Here is a 16,032-nt window from a genome sequence, read left to right as displayed (position 1 = left end):
ATAATGAACGTTTTCGAGCGGTTAAAGGAAGATTTCATCACTCCACACAAACCATTCATCAATGTTTTCATGAGGTCTTAAATGCAATGATGTGTTTTGCAAAAGAAATTATAGTACCAACAAATCCTAATCCAACAAGACATGCCTCAGAACGACAAAGACGGTTAAAAGCTATATTTTCCGGAGCAATAGGTGCACTAGATGGAACTCTTGTACATGCAATTGTGCCCGTTGATCAACAAACGAGGTATAGGGGAAGAGGAAAAGGTGAATGTTATCAAAATGTATTAGGAATTTGTGATTTTGATATGATATTCACCTTTGTATGGGATGGATGGGAAGACATAGCACATGATTCAAGAGTTTTGAAAGAAGTTGCATTCAATCCGTCTTCCGGATTTCCATTCCCTCCACCAGGTTTCTAATATTTATATAAGTTTATTTATATTCTTTATATAAGTTTTATTATCTATATTCTTTATATAATAAATGTCACTCGCCTACAGATAAATATTATATTTGTGATGCCGCATATACCAACACTCGTGGGTTCATGGCTCCGTATCGTGGCATTAGGTATTGGTTAGCCGATTTTCGAGGACGTCGACCTTTAACTAAAGAAGAAAGGTTCAATCTTGCTCATGCACAACTTAGAAATGTTATTGAGCGTGCTTATGGTGTATTGAAGGCGAGATTCCCAATCTTAAAACAAATGGCTCCTTATCCTTTTCCGATACAAAGAGACATCGTCATTGCTTGTGTCGCGGTCCATAATTTTATAAGGAAATACAATATCCAAGATGAGTTATTTGAAAATTTTGAAGAGAACGTTATGGTTAATCTTGATGTGCACGGTGGAGGAATTGAAGACGAAAACACACAAGGCATAGAATGGGGTTCAGAAGCCGTTGAATACATGGCTACTTTGCGTGAGCAGATTGCTAATCAACTACTTTCACCCGGTTTACTTTAGAGATGTATGCAAATTAGTATGTTATTTTCAATTTCAATATGTTTCTATTTGGATTTTGATTGATTTATGTTTAATTACTTTGTAAGACAATTTGTATTCGGATTTTTAAATGATTATTGTGTAATTTTGATTTTGTATGATAATTTATATGTTTTTATAATCATTCAGCAACTTCATCCATCACAGAATAGAACAGCAGGGTAATATGGTCATTTTTCATCATTCAGCACAGTCAGTCATACGTACAATCAAACAACATTGTTTCTTTCCCAGTCAGAAAACTTTCCCAGACAGCACTTTCCTATACAGCACTTTCCCAGACAGCAACTATCAAACGGCCCCTTAATGGCAGAGTAGTTGTCACTGTATCTGTGAGGTCTCGTGTTAAAAAAAACAATCATTGTCTTTCTTTTATTTTGAGACATTGACGTTTTGTAACGTTCTAAAATTTTCAAATAAAATTTTCATTTTTAATTCTTAAAATAGTACTCATAAATCCAAATCATCACATAAATTGTAATTTATTTTCAAGACAACATCAGAGTATCCCAAAATCCTCAAATCTCTATAAGCCGACAGATGTGTACAATCAAGCCTTCGCCTTCCTGAAATATACATAACTACCTAAAACACATATCACACAACACTGTAAGCACGAAGCTTAGTGAGTTCCCCAAAATACCACATACACAAATAATAAGCCTCTCTTGGCTATGGGTCGATGTGGACCCTCTAGTCATGTGTCTCAGTGAAGACCCTTCGTTCGCACAGATCGGGTTGGACCCACCAGTCCTTACTCAATAAGGCACAGAACAATATATAGCATAAATCACAAAGACAAAATGCATAATATCACATAGCTCAGTATAAGCACATAAGACCCTCCGGTCAATAACTCAAATAAGACCCTCCGGTCACACAGTATTACCACTCATGAAAGTATAGTGAGAAGACTCACCTTGCAGAGTAAAGCAATGTATCCCATACTCGAGCTGCTGGTCTAGACTCCGACTACACATATCACAATCATCTCTACTTAACAATTATATAAAATGTTAAGCTAACTCCTCTACTAAATCTTAGAAAGGGTGAAAGACCATTTTACCCCTCCATGTTCTCCAAAGTCCACAACTTGACCTAACCCTAAAAGTCAACATGAGTCAACACTCAAGTCAATAGTCCATGTCGACTCAACTCACCGAGTATAGCTCAAGAACTCATCGAGTCCTTCAGAACTCAGTAAATTACGAAAACCCGAGTCAACTCGACGAGTTGCTAGCCAACTCGTTGAGTCCATGCAGCGTCCAGAAGACCAGGAAAAACCCCAACTACTCGTCGAGGTGGCCCATCAACTTGTCGAGTTCACTCTGAATCCAAAGACGGGTAAAACCCTCTCAACTCGTCGAGTTGGATGGCCAACTCGATGAGTTCTCTAGCCATTTCTCATTTCAGTCGATTCTAGTGCTCCAAACTCCAGATCTAACCTCTTAGGATGAAGTTACCACGTAAAGTTGCTAACTTTACGATCATGCAAGGCCTCACAAGGCTATAACACTTAACTATGCTAAAAAAGGGGGGTTTAGGTCATGAAGAAGGGTCAAAGCTTCATAAAGCTTGAGACTTTATGTACATGAGGGCCTAGAGGAGTCCATATTTGCAACTACACCCTCTGATCAAGCTCAACCCGAGAATGGCCCTCATTATTGCACCAAAATGCCCATAACTCACACAAGAAGAGATCTAAGAAATGGTAAATCAAGGTAAAGACTTTTTACCTCCAAATGGATGCTACCACTGTATGAATGCTGGATCTAAAGACTCCTTCTTGTTCCAAGCTCTTTCACTCTTCAAGTTTTTTTTGAAAGAGCCAAAGCTCAGCAAAATATATTAAAAAAATAAAAGAATACAAACAAAAAACAAACAAAACAACCCCTAACAATCCCAACCAATCCAAAGCCAACTACCGAGCCATTTCTTAATCCTCAAATAACTCCCAACTCTACCCCACAAACACTTACAGGCCCTAGAAATAGTCCACGGACTTATTAGAAGTGGGAAAAAGGTAACTTCAACCCCTTGCAATACCAAAACCACAACATACCAAAAAATCTCCTGCAAGGGGCAAGGCCCTTAAAAAAACCCACTGTCCAATAGACTAAACCTAAGTCCCAACCCAACATCCAGACCAAAAAAAATACTACAAAAATCACCAAAATTAACAAACTTATTACAACACAACTCTCCAACTCTAATACTTAAGAACAACCAAAAAGTCACAAACCATCTTCTAATCCCTTGCTTCCAGTTTTCAGACTTCCACCTTTCACTCTTCAAGTTCTTCAAGGAAAGCACCAAAACCCACTGTCCAATAGACTAAACCTAAGTCCCAAACCCACGCGACCATCTGAGCTCCTACATGACGATTTGGGGCCAACCAACTCGTCGAGTAGGTCCTATATTGCGCATTAAAACTCTCAAGTTTCACATCCAGGAAATCGGGGTGTTACAATTCTCCCCCACTTGAATTAGATTTCGCCCTCGAAATTGCTCTTTAACAACACATAGATCGAAACCAATAATCCGAGAAGCACCACCGGAGAATCTCATATCCTTCCACGATCCCCCTCCCAAAACGTCCGAAACCAACAGGAACTCCCAACCCAAAGAAGGACGGACCCCTCCGCCGTTGTAGTACCAGTTCTGACTCTCCAGAACCTGGAAACTATAGTGGTCGGTCTCCTCGACAAACCGCCCATGCAGAATATCATCATGTTAATTGCTCATCGAATAACAGACCCTGATAACACACTTCTAACTCAGATTATCTTGTTGCGACTGATGGTAACAAGTCGTTGACCAATAATTGGTTGCTGATCACTCATGTCAGACATACTAATCAATCCAGATCGTAACTCAAAAAGAACGGAGCGGTCACATCTCACCAAGGACCCACCACCGGTACTGCTATCAGAACCAATCTGAAAAATGAACCTCAATACTCTGTCCTTAGATACTAGAATAATGATCATGCCCGGTCGGAACTATCCTCTGACATCTACAATCATAAGCCCAACTTCCTCTCGAATGTCCCTTCCAACACGGAGTACCGGGTCAGCTCCCGACCTAACAGTTGAATCTCCAAGGCTACCCCTTGCACACCCAAAAAACGACTTTACAGACTTCCTTCTAACAATAGCTATCTCAACCCATCATATGACACACAAAGTCCCGAAGTTCGCTTTACCTCAAGCGAATATTACAACCCATCTGAAGTCGCCTCACCTCCGACTTCTGTCGTCTACCACTCACTAGTTCCACGTGCCTCGTGGTCCTTCCCAAACCAACAAACCGACCCACTCAAGTCTAAAAAAACATCAGATGGAAACCATTACCACTCAAAATGAAATCCATCTAAAAATTCGGAATCTCATCCTGCCGACCCAATACATAAATGGAGCCAAAATCAAGCTCGAGAGTCTGGTTCGACAGTAGAATTGGAACCACTCATCTCCAATCTAATACTCAACTCATGACCCGTGATCTGCGAATATACGCGTACATTACTCCTCCAGTTCCTTCCGATTTGCGCAACCCCTCCCTAATTTGAGATATAACGGTTCCCGACTGTCACGGAGACCCCAGTCTTGCCCCTGGTCTGGCCACCAGGTTCCCAAAGACTCAATTGACAAGGCTACCCAAGCCTAAGAAACCCTCTGCGTCACACTCTGTCTAGTAAATACTACGCCCCCTCGCAGTTTTTGAACACTCTCTCTCATTGACTAATGAGTGTTACGGCTCCCCGCAGTCTTACAACACTCTCTCACTGACTCGTGAATGCTACGGCTCCCCGCAGTTTTACGACACTCTCTCACTGACACGTGAATGCTACGGCTCCCCGCAGTCTTACGACACTCATTCACTCGCCATGAGCTCACCCCTTGGTTTTCCCTGATAATCCAAAGTGATTACTCCCACCTAGATCCATCCACTCTCTTATCACCTCACAATCTCATCATCAATCCATCACCATATTGAGTTCACTAAACTCTTGCTCTGCGATCCATCATGGACAAGTGCCCACACCCACCCAGATTAAGCATCACTACTCCTGACGCCAATCGCCGCAAAAAAGCACTTTCTCTCGATACAATTCATATTATTGGACAATCCCCATCTAGTGACAATTAACTGATGGGTTCCCACTGGAATAATAGTCGCTCGATGCTCCGCTTGCCATCTCACAAACCCAAGTCTCATAGTAATCCAACAGTTTAGGACATCATACTCGGATACCTCGATAACTATCACAGAATCTCACGATGTCTTGCCTCAACGACTGATCTTCCACTCACGACATCATACTCGGATACCTCGATACACCATCACAGAATCTCACGATGTCTTGCCCCGACCACTGATCTTCCTCTCGCATAACTTGAAACCTTGAAATACTCCAACTCATAATTTGAAGCACGGAGGAATCGTCAATGACTGAGAACACGTTGACAACAATCCGAAACCCCATCCTCTACTGATCAAAACCCATGCGAAACTACTCATACCGACTCTGAAGTTGATTGACAAATCAACTACTGCCGTTCCCGGAGTACAAATAGCAATCTATACGTCGAACTAACAAATCTCAACAATCAAAACTTGACCTCAACGACCCAACCGCCTCGAACTCAAACATTTTCAAACCCGAAGAATCCCTGACCACAACAAAATCCCTGACCAACGACCACCTGCCGTAGATACACTCATTCTTTCCTGAGTATATGCACATGCACCCTCCCGCTCTGTACATTGCCTTGACAACCGCATTATATTGGGGATCCTCCCCACAGAATACCCAGTTCTCCCTCACTTAGGGTTCGAACCATCGCCCATTGACATACCCAAACAACCACACTGCAGGCTGGCTCTCCAGATGTACCATTCCCGACTCAGAGGACGTACCACGCAACACTCGATGACCTTCCAGATAATGACCAAATAACTCCAAGTACCCTGAATCTCAGATGAAAACCTCAGAATCCTGCCAATGTTACTGCCTCTAGTCATCCAAAATCTCATACCGACACACCATCGGACATCTCAACTATCCCGAATTAGTCATGACTCTCAGTCTGAAAATAATGAACTATCACACACCTTATCTCCGATTCCTCAACCAACATTCCATCACGTGAATTATCATAGAAACAAGAGACCTCACTCTCACAGTCGATATCCAACGTAAACAACGAGGGCCGCCGCCCCGATATACTCCTCTTGATTACCCAGAACTGCTGCTAAAATATGCCTTACTGTCACAACTAGCATTTTGCTAGGAAATTCTACTCTCATGTAATCATTCACCAGTGTAATAACTTGTACTCTAAGCGAATATCATACTCTATGCTCATTCAAATACATCTCATATGTTCAACTAAGGGCTGAAAACCCTAGAAATCGCGGTTCAAGTTCACTATGAACTAGGATTCTCTTATTGGGCCTAATGGACCAATAAACCTCCCACTTGACTACTTTGGGCCTAGGAACCCTAATTGGTCTCTAATTGGACCCAATTCTTGAAACTATAACATTTTGGGCCATTTGGGCCTAAAATGATCCATTTTATCTCTAATGGGCCTTGATGGGCCATAAATGATTTAATTAGCCCTAATGGGCCATAAACCCATACCTTTTTCCATATTGGGCCGTGAACCCTCATAAGGGCCCAATGGGCCGAAAAATACTATTGGGCTTCATAAAATTCGAGCAAAGCCAAAGAATGGGCCAAAACCATTTCATCTTTGTAGGATTTCAAAGTACTTCATGGATGATGGCAATGGGCCCCCTTGATGAAGTGTAGGTTAAAAGCCCAAGACTTGTCTTTTCCCTATAAATAGTCATGTATTATTCATTATTAAGGTTAAGAGTGAGGCAAAATGTAGCCGCCACGTTGTGAGGTTTCTTATGTAGAGTTAAATTCTTTAGTCTATTCTGAAAGTGTAATTTATTCCTCATGTTTTGAATAAATCGAGTAATCATTCGACATATCTTCATATTTGTGTTCGTTCTTATTTTCCGCATCTTGTTCATCAAATCACAATTAGGGTTTTAATCCCAACAAGTGGTATCAGAGCGGGTCTTTGAAGATCTATTGATTTTTGAAGTATCGGTTCTTGATTTGGTGATTTTCTGCACAAGTTATTGAAGATTATTGGTGTTTTGAAGGTTTGGAATCAAAGTTTTTTTTCTACTGTTCATGATGACTTATGGTGTTCTTCTACTGTTCATCTGGTATATCTTTTAATCCGTTTCGTTTTACTGTTCATTGGGTTGATCTGATCATTTGATGTTAATGGATTTATTTCCTTTGATTTAATCCATTTATTCAATTCCGTTTATTCAAGTTTGTTCATTGTTCATTCTTGAGCCCATTATCGATGGTTTCTTATCGCTGTTTGACTCAACAAAATCGATGATTTAATTTTTTACTATGATTTTGCCCACTAATATTGATCTGAGGAATAAGGGTTCATTGATATCGTATACTGCAAATCGATCCATCCGTAAAAGACGTATCTTGAATTCTTTGTTCCTTCATTCTTGAGTCGTTATCTGTACATGGGTTTATTGTCAAAATCAATTTTTGATTTTATTGATTTTGGGTTTAATCTTGTCAATCTGTTCTTTCATTGATCTTTTATTGAATGTCGATGTTGTATAGTGACTGGATTGATTTGAGAAAGACGATTTTGGTATTAATCAATAATCGGTCTTGATGGTCCTAGAAAGAAAAGTCAAAATCGAGTTATATAAACGAAGATAGTGGGTTGTTGATCTGGAATTGAATTGGAGTCAGGTTCTCAATTGCCAAATGGGTATTGCCATCGGTGCTTAAAACTATCAAATTGGAAAGTGAAAGTCAGTTTGATTACTCATCGTTTTGATCGAATTGCGAAGTCGGAATCTGAATTGGTGATGGATGATGGATTTTGATCTTTTTGTTCTTAATGAAGGGAAGGATGCGAGAGAATTCAGAATGAGAATAATCGTAATTGTGAAGTTAATTTTGGAATCATAATGTTGGTTTCTGAAACGATAATGAGCTCGCAATCAGATCAGAAATCACAATCGAAAAAGAAATCGCAATCTGTACAGCTATTATCTTCCGAACTTATTTTGGTTTGGAATCGGAATTTTGGGTTATAGTTGATTTCGTTTTCGAATGAAAATTGAATCGGAGTTAACTGGTCTCGCAAGATGAAGGCTTTCGTTCTTCTGTCCAAAAAGGAGGAAGATGATGCGGTGTTACAACTCAAGTCCTCATACTTTGTGCACAGTGACAGTTTAAGTTCAGTTTCAGAAATTATTACAAATAAAGGGGAATATGGTGCATAATTATTAATTTTGTCCCCTGAATTTCTGAAAAGTGACAATTTCAGCCCATTTTTCGAAAAGTTTACAAATTTGAGGGCTGGTGAACAGTTTTGAATTCTTTAATGCACATATTTTTCGTGAATAGCAAAATAAAGATTCCATCAAGTCCTGGCGGTTCGGAAAGTCGTTTTTCGCAATAAAGTCAAACTCTTTTGACTTTCTCAGATTTTATACTTCATTGTGTATATCATTTTGTCGCGGGGGAGCATAGTAATTTTTTATCCATTCAAGATCATTCTCATGACCATTTGAAGGCTTTATAATCACGTTTTTTATTATAAATCGGGGGAGAATTTGGTATGGCCATTTGAAATTGGATTTGTGACTTTTCAAATTTGAAGATTTTTGATAAAGCTTGTGGTAGAATTATGAAGGTAGCTTTTACAGTAGCAGTTCGTAATCGAGCTCTTCTAAAGCTTTTACAGAGAAGTAGCCTTTACAGTAGTAGTTCTTCATCGAGCTCTTCTAAGGCCTTGATATATCTCCGACTTCTAGTATTTTCTCGATCAAGTGGCGTTACGAATCTTAAAATTTGGGTTGTTACATGATATTTTTTGGTGGTTTATATCATTAGTTTATTTGAAGATCATTGTGACTTGGAGGGGGAGCTCTTCAAAGACAAGAAGTGATTTGGTTTCTTTGTTCTGAAATGAGTTTTTATGGCGGGTTTGGCTTTATTGAAGATCTTTGGGATTAAATTCGAAAATGAAGTTTAAAGACATTACTTCAGTGCTTGGTTTATATATCCTAGAGCCCATGTTTGAAGACTATTGAAGAATCAAGATTCGTGGATTGCTTCAAATATTCCTCGTTGCAAGATCATTTCTTATTTGCTAGATGCTTGTTTTGGAAGTTAAAGCATTGTCATCCATTCCATACTTTGAGGGGGGAGATTGTAGGGTTTCAAAGTACTTCATGGATGATGGCAATGGTCCCCCTTGATGAAGTGTAGGTTAAAAGCCCAAGACTTGTCTTTTCCCTATAAATAGTAATGTATTATTCATTATTATGGTTAAGAGTGAGGCAAAATGTAGCCGCCACGCTGTGAGGTTTCTTATGTAAGGTTAGATTCTTTAGTCTATTCTGAAAGTGTAATTTATTCCTCATGTTTTGAATAAATCGAGTGATCATTCGACATATCTTCATATTTGTGTTCGTTCTTATTTTCCGCATCTTGTTCATCAAATCACAATTAGGGTTTTAATCCCAACAATCTTCATTCATCTTAGCCCATTCTCGGCCCAATATGTTTATTAGACAAAAAAAGGGAGAAAAATAAGGAATTATCTACTAGTGACACCTCATTAATGTATGGTGATTATCTATGTCATTAGCATCACATATATCTAAACTAGGACACCCTAATCCATAATGTAATGACCAACAACCCTTTTCTCTTCTCTCTTTCTTTATCTCGGTCGAGAAGCTCCACAAACACACACATTTCACTTTCAAACTCACTTAAATTTTCCTCTCAAGCTCAAAGAAATACTCTCTCATTCGCTTGCCATTTTCATGACCATGGTGTATGATTTGAAGAGCTCTTCAACAATCATCATCTATTTGGTAAGTTGTTATCATATTTAAGTCTTTGATTTTCATCCTTAAGCTAAGAACACCCCCTCAGAAAGCTTCATTTCGTGATCATGTTTCCTAGAAACATTCAAGTTCGAAAACTTCTTTAAGGAATCAATCATGACCGAAAACACCTTCAAACCTCCTCCATCTCTTCATAAAAACCAATCCAAACCCCAAAGTGAGTTCATACCCCCTTTATTTTCGGTTTTATATGATTTTTGGGGGAGAATACAAGTTGCTATGTGCTAGATCTAAGTGTTATGCATGTTATGTGTGTATTTGTTGATTTAACATGTGATTAAGTGTGAAAACTCTATAGATCTCGAAATCTCTAACCAAAAATAGTGATATTTGTAAACTAAAACATTTCTTACAACCTAATACAAATATAAATGTGTTAAAAATGTGAAGATCCATGAGAAACTAAACAAAATCTTGAAAAAGGGACCATTTTTGACAAATAAACAAAAAGTTGAGGTTTTCAAAATATTTTCGGTTTTTAGAGAGACTAAAAGAGTCATTTTATTTCAAAGAAGGGTCATAATGATATTCATGACTTCAAAAAGGGCCAAAAGTGAAAATTTCGCATAATGGGCCAAATTATGGGCCATTACGTTTTTATTGGGCTTATTTTGTAAAAATCTCGATTTTTAAGGACTAAATAGTCAATTAATACAAATTCGAGACAAAAATGTAAATCTTTGGATTTATGGGCTGAAAATGCCACTTTTATTAATTTTGGGCCTAAACTGCTATTTCTACAAAAACTTGGGCCGAAAAGGCCATTCTTTTTTAAAAATGGGTTAAAAATGATATTTTTATAAAGATTGGGCCGAAAATGTTACTCTTTTCAAAAATGGACTAAAAATGTGATTTCTTATAGAAATGGGCCGAAAATAACAATATTTAATTAATTGGGCCAAAAATGTCCATTTATAGGTATTTGGGCCAAAAATGTTAATATTTATGATTTTTGGGCCGAAAATGAATACTTTTAGCCTTAAGGGATTTAAGGTGTCAAATTTTCCAAAAAGGTGACTAAAATTGTATATTTTCAGTCTAATGGGCCAAAAATGTCACTATTACAAAAATTAGATATTTTGTTGTTTTGGTAAACCTCGAACAAAAACAAAACAACGAAATAATAACAAATGGTCGAAATACATCGATAACATGTTGTTGGGCCTAATACTCTCGCTACATGGTTAATGGGCCTTAGGGATCCATTTAAGTGTATATTGGGCCTAATATTTCCATGACATGTTTATTGGGCCTTAGTGGCCCATTTACATGCTAATTGGGCTTGGACTGAAAATCACATGCTTGGTGGATCTTAACTATCCGTCTACATATCCATTGAACCTCATATATTCATATACATACTTCTGGATTTGAAAACTTAAAACATACACGTAAACATTATACTTGGTGAAATACATTACTCGTGAACAAGTTGAGAATCTAGTGAGACTTGTCGGTTGACACCTTTGAGTGTATGATCGTAGCCTGTAGTTATAACCAGAGTCTCCTGGAAGGAGAGCGGGAGTTTGTGTATAGATCTATACGGGGTGACCCCCCACGCCTTAGCTGTTCGCTACAGCTAGACTATGTCAGTCTAGAGCGACAAACCTTACCTACATCAAAACCGGCGCCTGAAAACGCCAAGACAGACGAATTAGTCGTTATCAAACATGGTTGTAACGGATCACTTAGAGACTAACTCCATCAAAGATTTCGGTATATTTATACTAATCTTGACGATACTAAAAACATACATACATCGATACTCAGTCTTGGGATTTTATGATTACGATACTTTCATAAGCAGAAAATATCGGATTTTCTGGGATAAATACATTTATACATTACCTTCTACGTACAACAGAAAATACAGGATCTTTATCTGGATTACATTTTTGTTTATCTATACATTCCAAAAGCAGCAAACACACATGCATTAATACTTAATTTTGACACATTACTTTCAAACTGCTTACAGAAAATATCGGATTTTCTGGTGTTTTACGAACTATTCAAAACTTTTCATTCAAACATGCTTATGAACTCACCAACATTATATATGTTGACGTTTTCAAAATAACTTGTATTCTCAGGGAATCGATAAGCAGAAAGGTCAGCAGGGAATGTGGAAATTATTGTGTTTTTTTTATCATCGTACGTTGAACTTTCATTTTGGCATGTAACTTATAATACTATACTTGATGTACATAATGCTGGTTGTATTTGATATGTTGATGATGGTGTTGTCTTGTTTCAATTATATACATATTGATGATATTACAAGATGAAGTCACGCACAAGCCCCCGGACGTTTCCGCCGTCTGGTTCGGGGGTGTGACAGATTGGTATCAGAGCATTGTTTATAGTGAACTAGCATATCTAATCATACATGATATGCAACTATAAATACAATGGGACTAAACTACTCTGAAGATAATAATTAAAATACATACCTATGTGTGCATTTTAGAGTAATAATACAACAAGAACAGTAAAAGTCTTTGGAGGATTTGAAAATCACGATTAAACTCGGGCAGTTATATAGTCGTATTGGGGGTGAATGTAGCCTGATCAACTACATTCATTCAAAATACGAACAACATGTGTTCGGGAGTAATCATGATGGTAAATGAATCAAAAACTTACCATCTAATTATCCAAAGGGCTTATAGAACGAAACCTAAACAAAATTAAAATACTATAGGAATATTTGGTGTGCTATTTGTTTCTAGTATTCATACACTTTCGTGCAGACACTATGGCCAGGTATCATTAGCCAGGAGACCCCTATTTCCCTAATCAGGGGAATGCAGGGCGGCCTGACCCAGAGGAAGACTCAGAGGAAGAACCAGAGGTGGGACATGAAGTAGAAGTTGAAGATGGAACCGCGGAGCCAGTGGTGGACCTCGAAGAAGAAGAGCTCGAGGGAAATGACGATGATGACTCGGATGCAGAGTCTGAGGACATCAATCCCCCATACATGGCCAAAGTACCGGATTATCGTAAGGGCCCCGATGGCCCCACGCCCCCATGCGCACACGATATTTGGAGATGGAGTCGCCAGCAGGGGACACGACCACCTTACGGTATGAACCGAGATTCTTCGATCTTATTCATAGAGGACCAACTGACCGGGCCCTCCCAGGCATGGTCCGGCGCACCCGAGACATTGGCAACCGAGCTCAGGACACCCCCAATCAAATGGACCAAATGTGGACTACTGTGGAAAGAGCTGAGAGACAAACACAGGGAGTGATCGGGGACTCCCAAGCAAGGCAGTTAGTTTGGGAGGTACGACTACGAGATACCGAGCGACAAGTAGCTCGTCTCCGGGGTGCATCCACTTCATCAGTACCACCACCAGACACTTTCCGCCACAATTAGGATCAACTTGTCCCCCACTACTATCCGTTATGACTCTCTTTCGTGTACTAAGATGGTACTCACTAATGAAACAACTATTTGTCCTTCTTATTTCGTGTTATTTCATAAATTCACTGGTATACACAACCGAACCCCCGAAACCGCTAGATACTCAAGGATCTCGAAACCAAAACAACCTATATACTCTAAGGATAGACGTAATATTTGTGCCAAATCTACGATTATCTATTACCATCAATGCATCATAGGGATGTAGATTGAAACGTCGTGAATCATACGACAAACGCGAAGTTATAGAGTACAACCAGAAATGACCATTGTTACTTACGATCTTGCTTATCATCATGCAACAAAAAATGTCATCCCACAAAACTAACAAGCACACCCATGAGACACCAATCCTACAGATGTACTTTTCTACATTCCAAGCTGCTGTAACGGCTGCCGTAACCATTGCTATGGCACAACTCAACACAAACAACACCAACAAAGATGGAGATAATGCCGACATCTCCAGCCGAAGTAACGGCCACGGAAACCAACAAGTGACAGCTTATCAAGGCACTCCAAAACTCAAGCTTAAGAGCAGTAAGAGAGAGTCTGGGAGTAAGAGGAACGGGCAGCCAAGTCAAGGGTCCTCGAAGAAACAACATGTTGTTGCTGTCCATACGACCATGACACCTACTACATCAACACCAGCGAGACCATATGCTGGAAGCCTTCCAAAATGCAACAAGTGCAATCTCCATCATAAGGGAGCCTGTCAGAAGCCGTATTGTAATAGATGCAACAAGAAAGGACACACCACCCGATACTGCAGATCTCAACCACAACAGAACCAACAGTCAAACAACAACAACAACAACAACAACAACAACAACAACAACAACAATACTGGGGCCAGTCACACCTGCTATGGGTGTGGAGGAACCGGCCATTTCTGACGCAATTGCCTCAAGGCTAACAATCAAGGGGCAGGAGGATCAGGAAGGGTCCTAACCTTGGGTCAAGGCGAAGCAATTCAAGACCCGACGGTTGTTACTGGTACGTTCCCACTTAACAACTCTTTCTCTTGCATCTTATTCGATAGTGGAGCTGAGCGAAGCTTCGTTAGTAAAAAATTCAAGCACTTACTAAAACAATAATCCCAGAAGCAAAACGAAGCCTTCACGGTGGAGATGGCTAACGGGAAAACCCAAATCAACCAAAGATATTTATGTAGGGTACACCTTAACAATGAACAACCATTCATTTCAAATAGATTTGATGCCAATAAATATTAGGAGTTTTGATGTGATAATCGGCATGGATGGGTTAAGCCCCCACCATGTTGATATTATGTGTCACGAAAAGGCCGTTCGCCCTTACCTCCCCAATCACGAAACCCAAATAATCTATGGTAATAAACCTGACGCAAATCTTCGTCTCATTTCGTACATCAAAGCACAGAAGTGCCTTCACAAGAAGAACTATGCGTTCCTTGCTTATGTTGTAGATAAAGCCAAAGAAGAAAATCAACATTAAAGACTTCCCAGTGGCATGCGACTTTCCGGATGTATTTCCTGAAGACCTTCCAGGAATACCCCCAGAAAGACAGGTTGGATTTCGAATCAACCTCATACCAGGAGCCACATCAATTGCCAATTCACCCTACAGGTTAGCTCCCGCCGAAATTCAGGAGTTATCCAGTCCATTGAGAGAATTGTTGAGCAAGGGATTCATCAGACCAAGCTTCTCACCTTGGGGAGCTCCGGTCTTGTTCGTCAAGAAGACGGATCCTTCAGAATGAGCATCGATTTTAGGGAATTGAATAAGCTCACTATCAAAAACCGATACCCACTTCCTCGGATTGACGACCTATTTGATCAGCTTCAAGGAGCTAGTTACTTCTCCAAAATAGATCTAAGATCCAGTTACCATCAGCTCCGAGTCCGAGGAGAGGACATTCCAAAAACTGCTTTCCGAACTCGATACGACCATTTCGAATTCGTTGTGATACCCTTCGGTCTAACGAATGCCCCCACAGTATTCATGGACCCTACGAACCGAGTTTTACCAACCATTCCTAGTCAGCCTTTTAATTATGTTCATCGATAACATACTCGTCTGCTCACGAAACAAGAACAAACACTGTCAACACCTACGACCGACTTTGAAGGCATCGAAGCCAGAGAATATCGTGAAGGAAGAACTGCGGGGATGGGATAAAACTCTCGAAGTCAAAAAAAAAACGAAGCTTATTGTTACAAAAGTTGAATTGGGCGTTGTTTGGGTGATTTAATTCAGCAAGTCATGGGATACCCAGTTGCCCTTGATTGAATTCTCATAAAATAACAGCCATCACACGAGCATCAAGGTTGCTCCTTTTGAGGCTTTATATGGACGTAAATGTAGATCGCCTCTATGTTGGGCTGAGGTGGGTGACACCCAACTCGCAAAAGGACAATCACCAGACATCACTCTTATAGGACCAGAAATCATTCAAGACTCTACAGAAAAGATATCCAAATCAAAACCCGACTTCAAGCATCACGAGACCGATAGAAGAGCTATGCTGACAAACGGAGAAAGCCTCTGGAATTCCAAGTCGGAGACCGGACACTACTAAAAGTCTCTCCCTGGAAAGGAATGATTCGCTTTGGGAA

Source organism: Lactuca virosa, chromosome 9, assembly GCF_052849685.1.
Source record: "Lactuca virosa cultivar CGN04683 chromosome 9, Lactuca_virosa_CGN04683_v6, whole genome shotgun sequence".
NCBI classification, from domain to species: domain Eukaryota; kingdom Viridiplantae; phylum Streptophyta; class Magnoliopsida; order Asterales; family Asteraceae; genus Lactuca; species Lactuca virosa.
The sequence above is the reverse complement of the archived record's forward strand: the minus strand, read 5'-3'. Positions refer to the sequence as shown.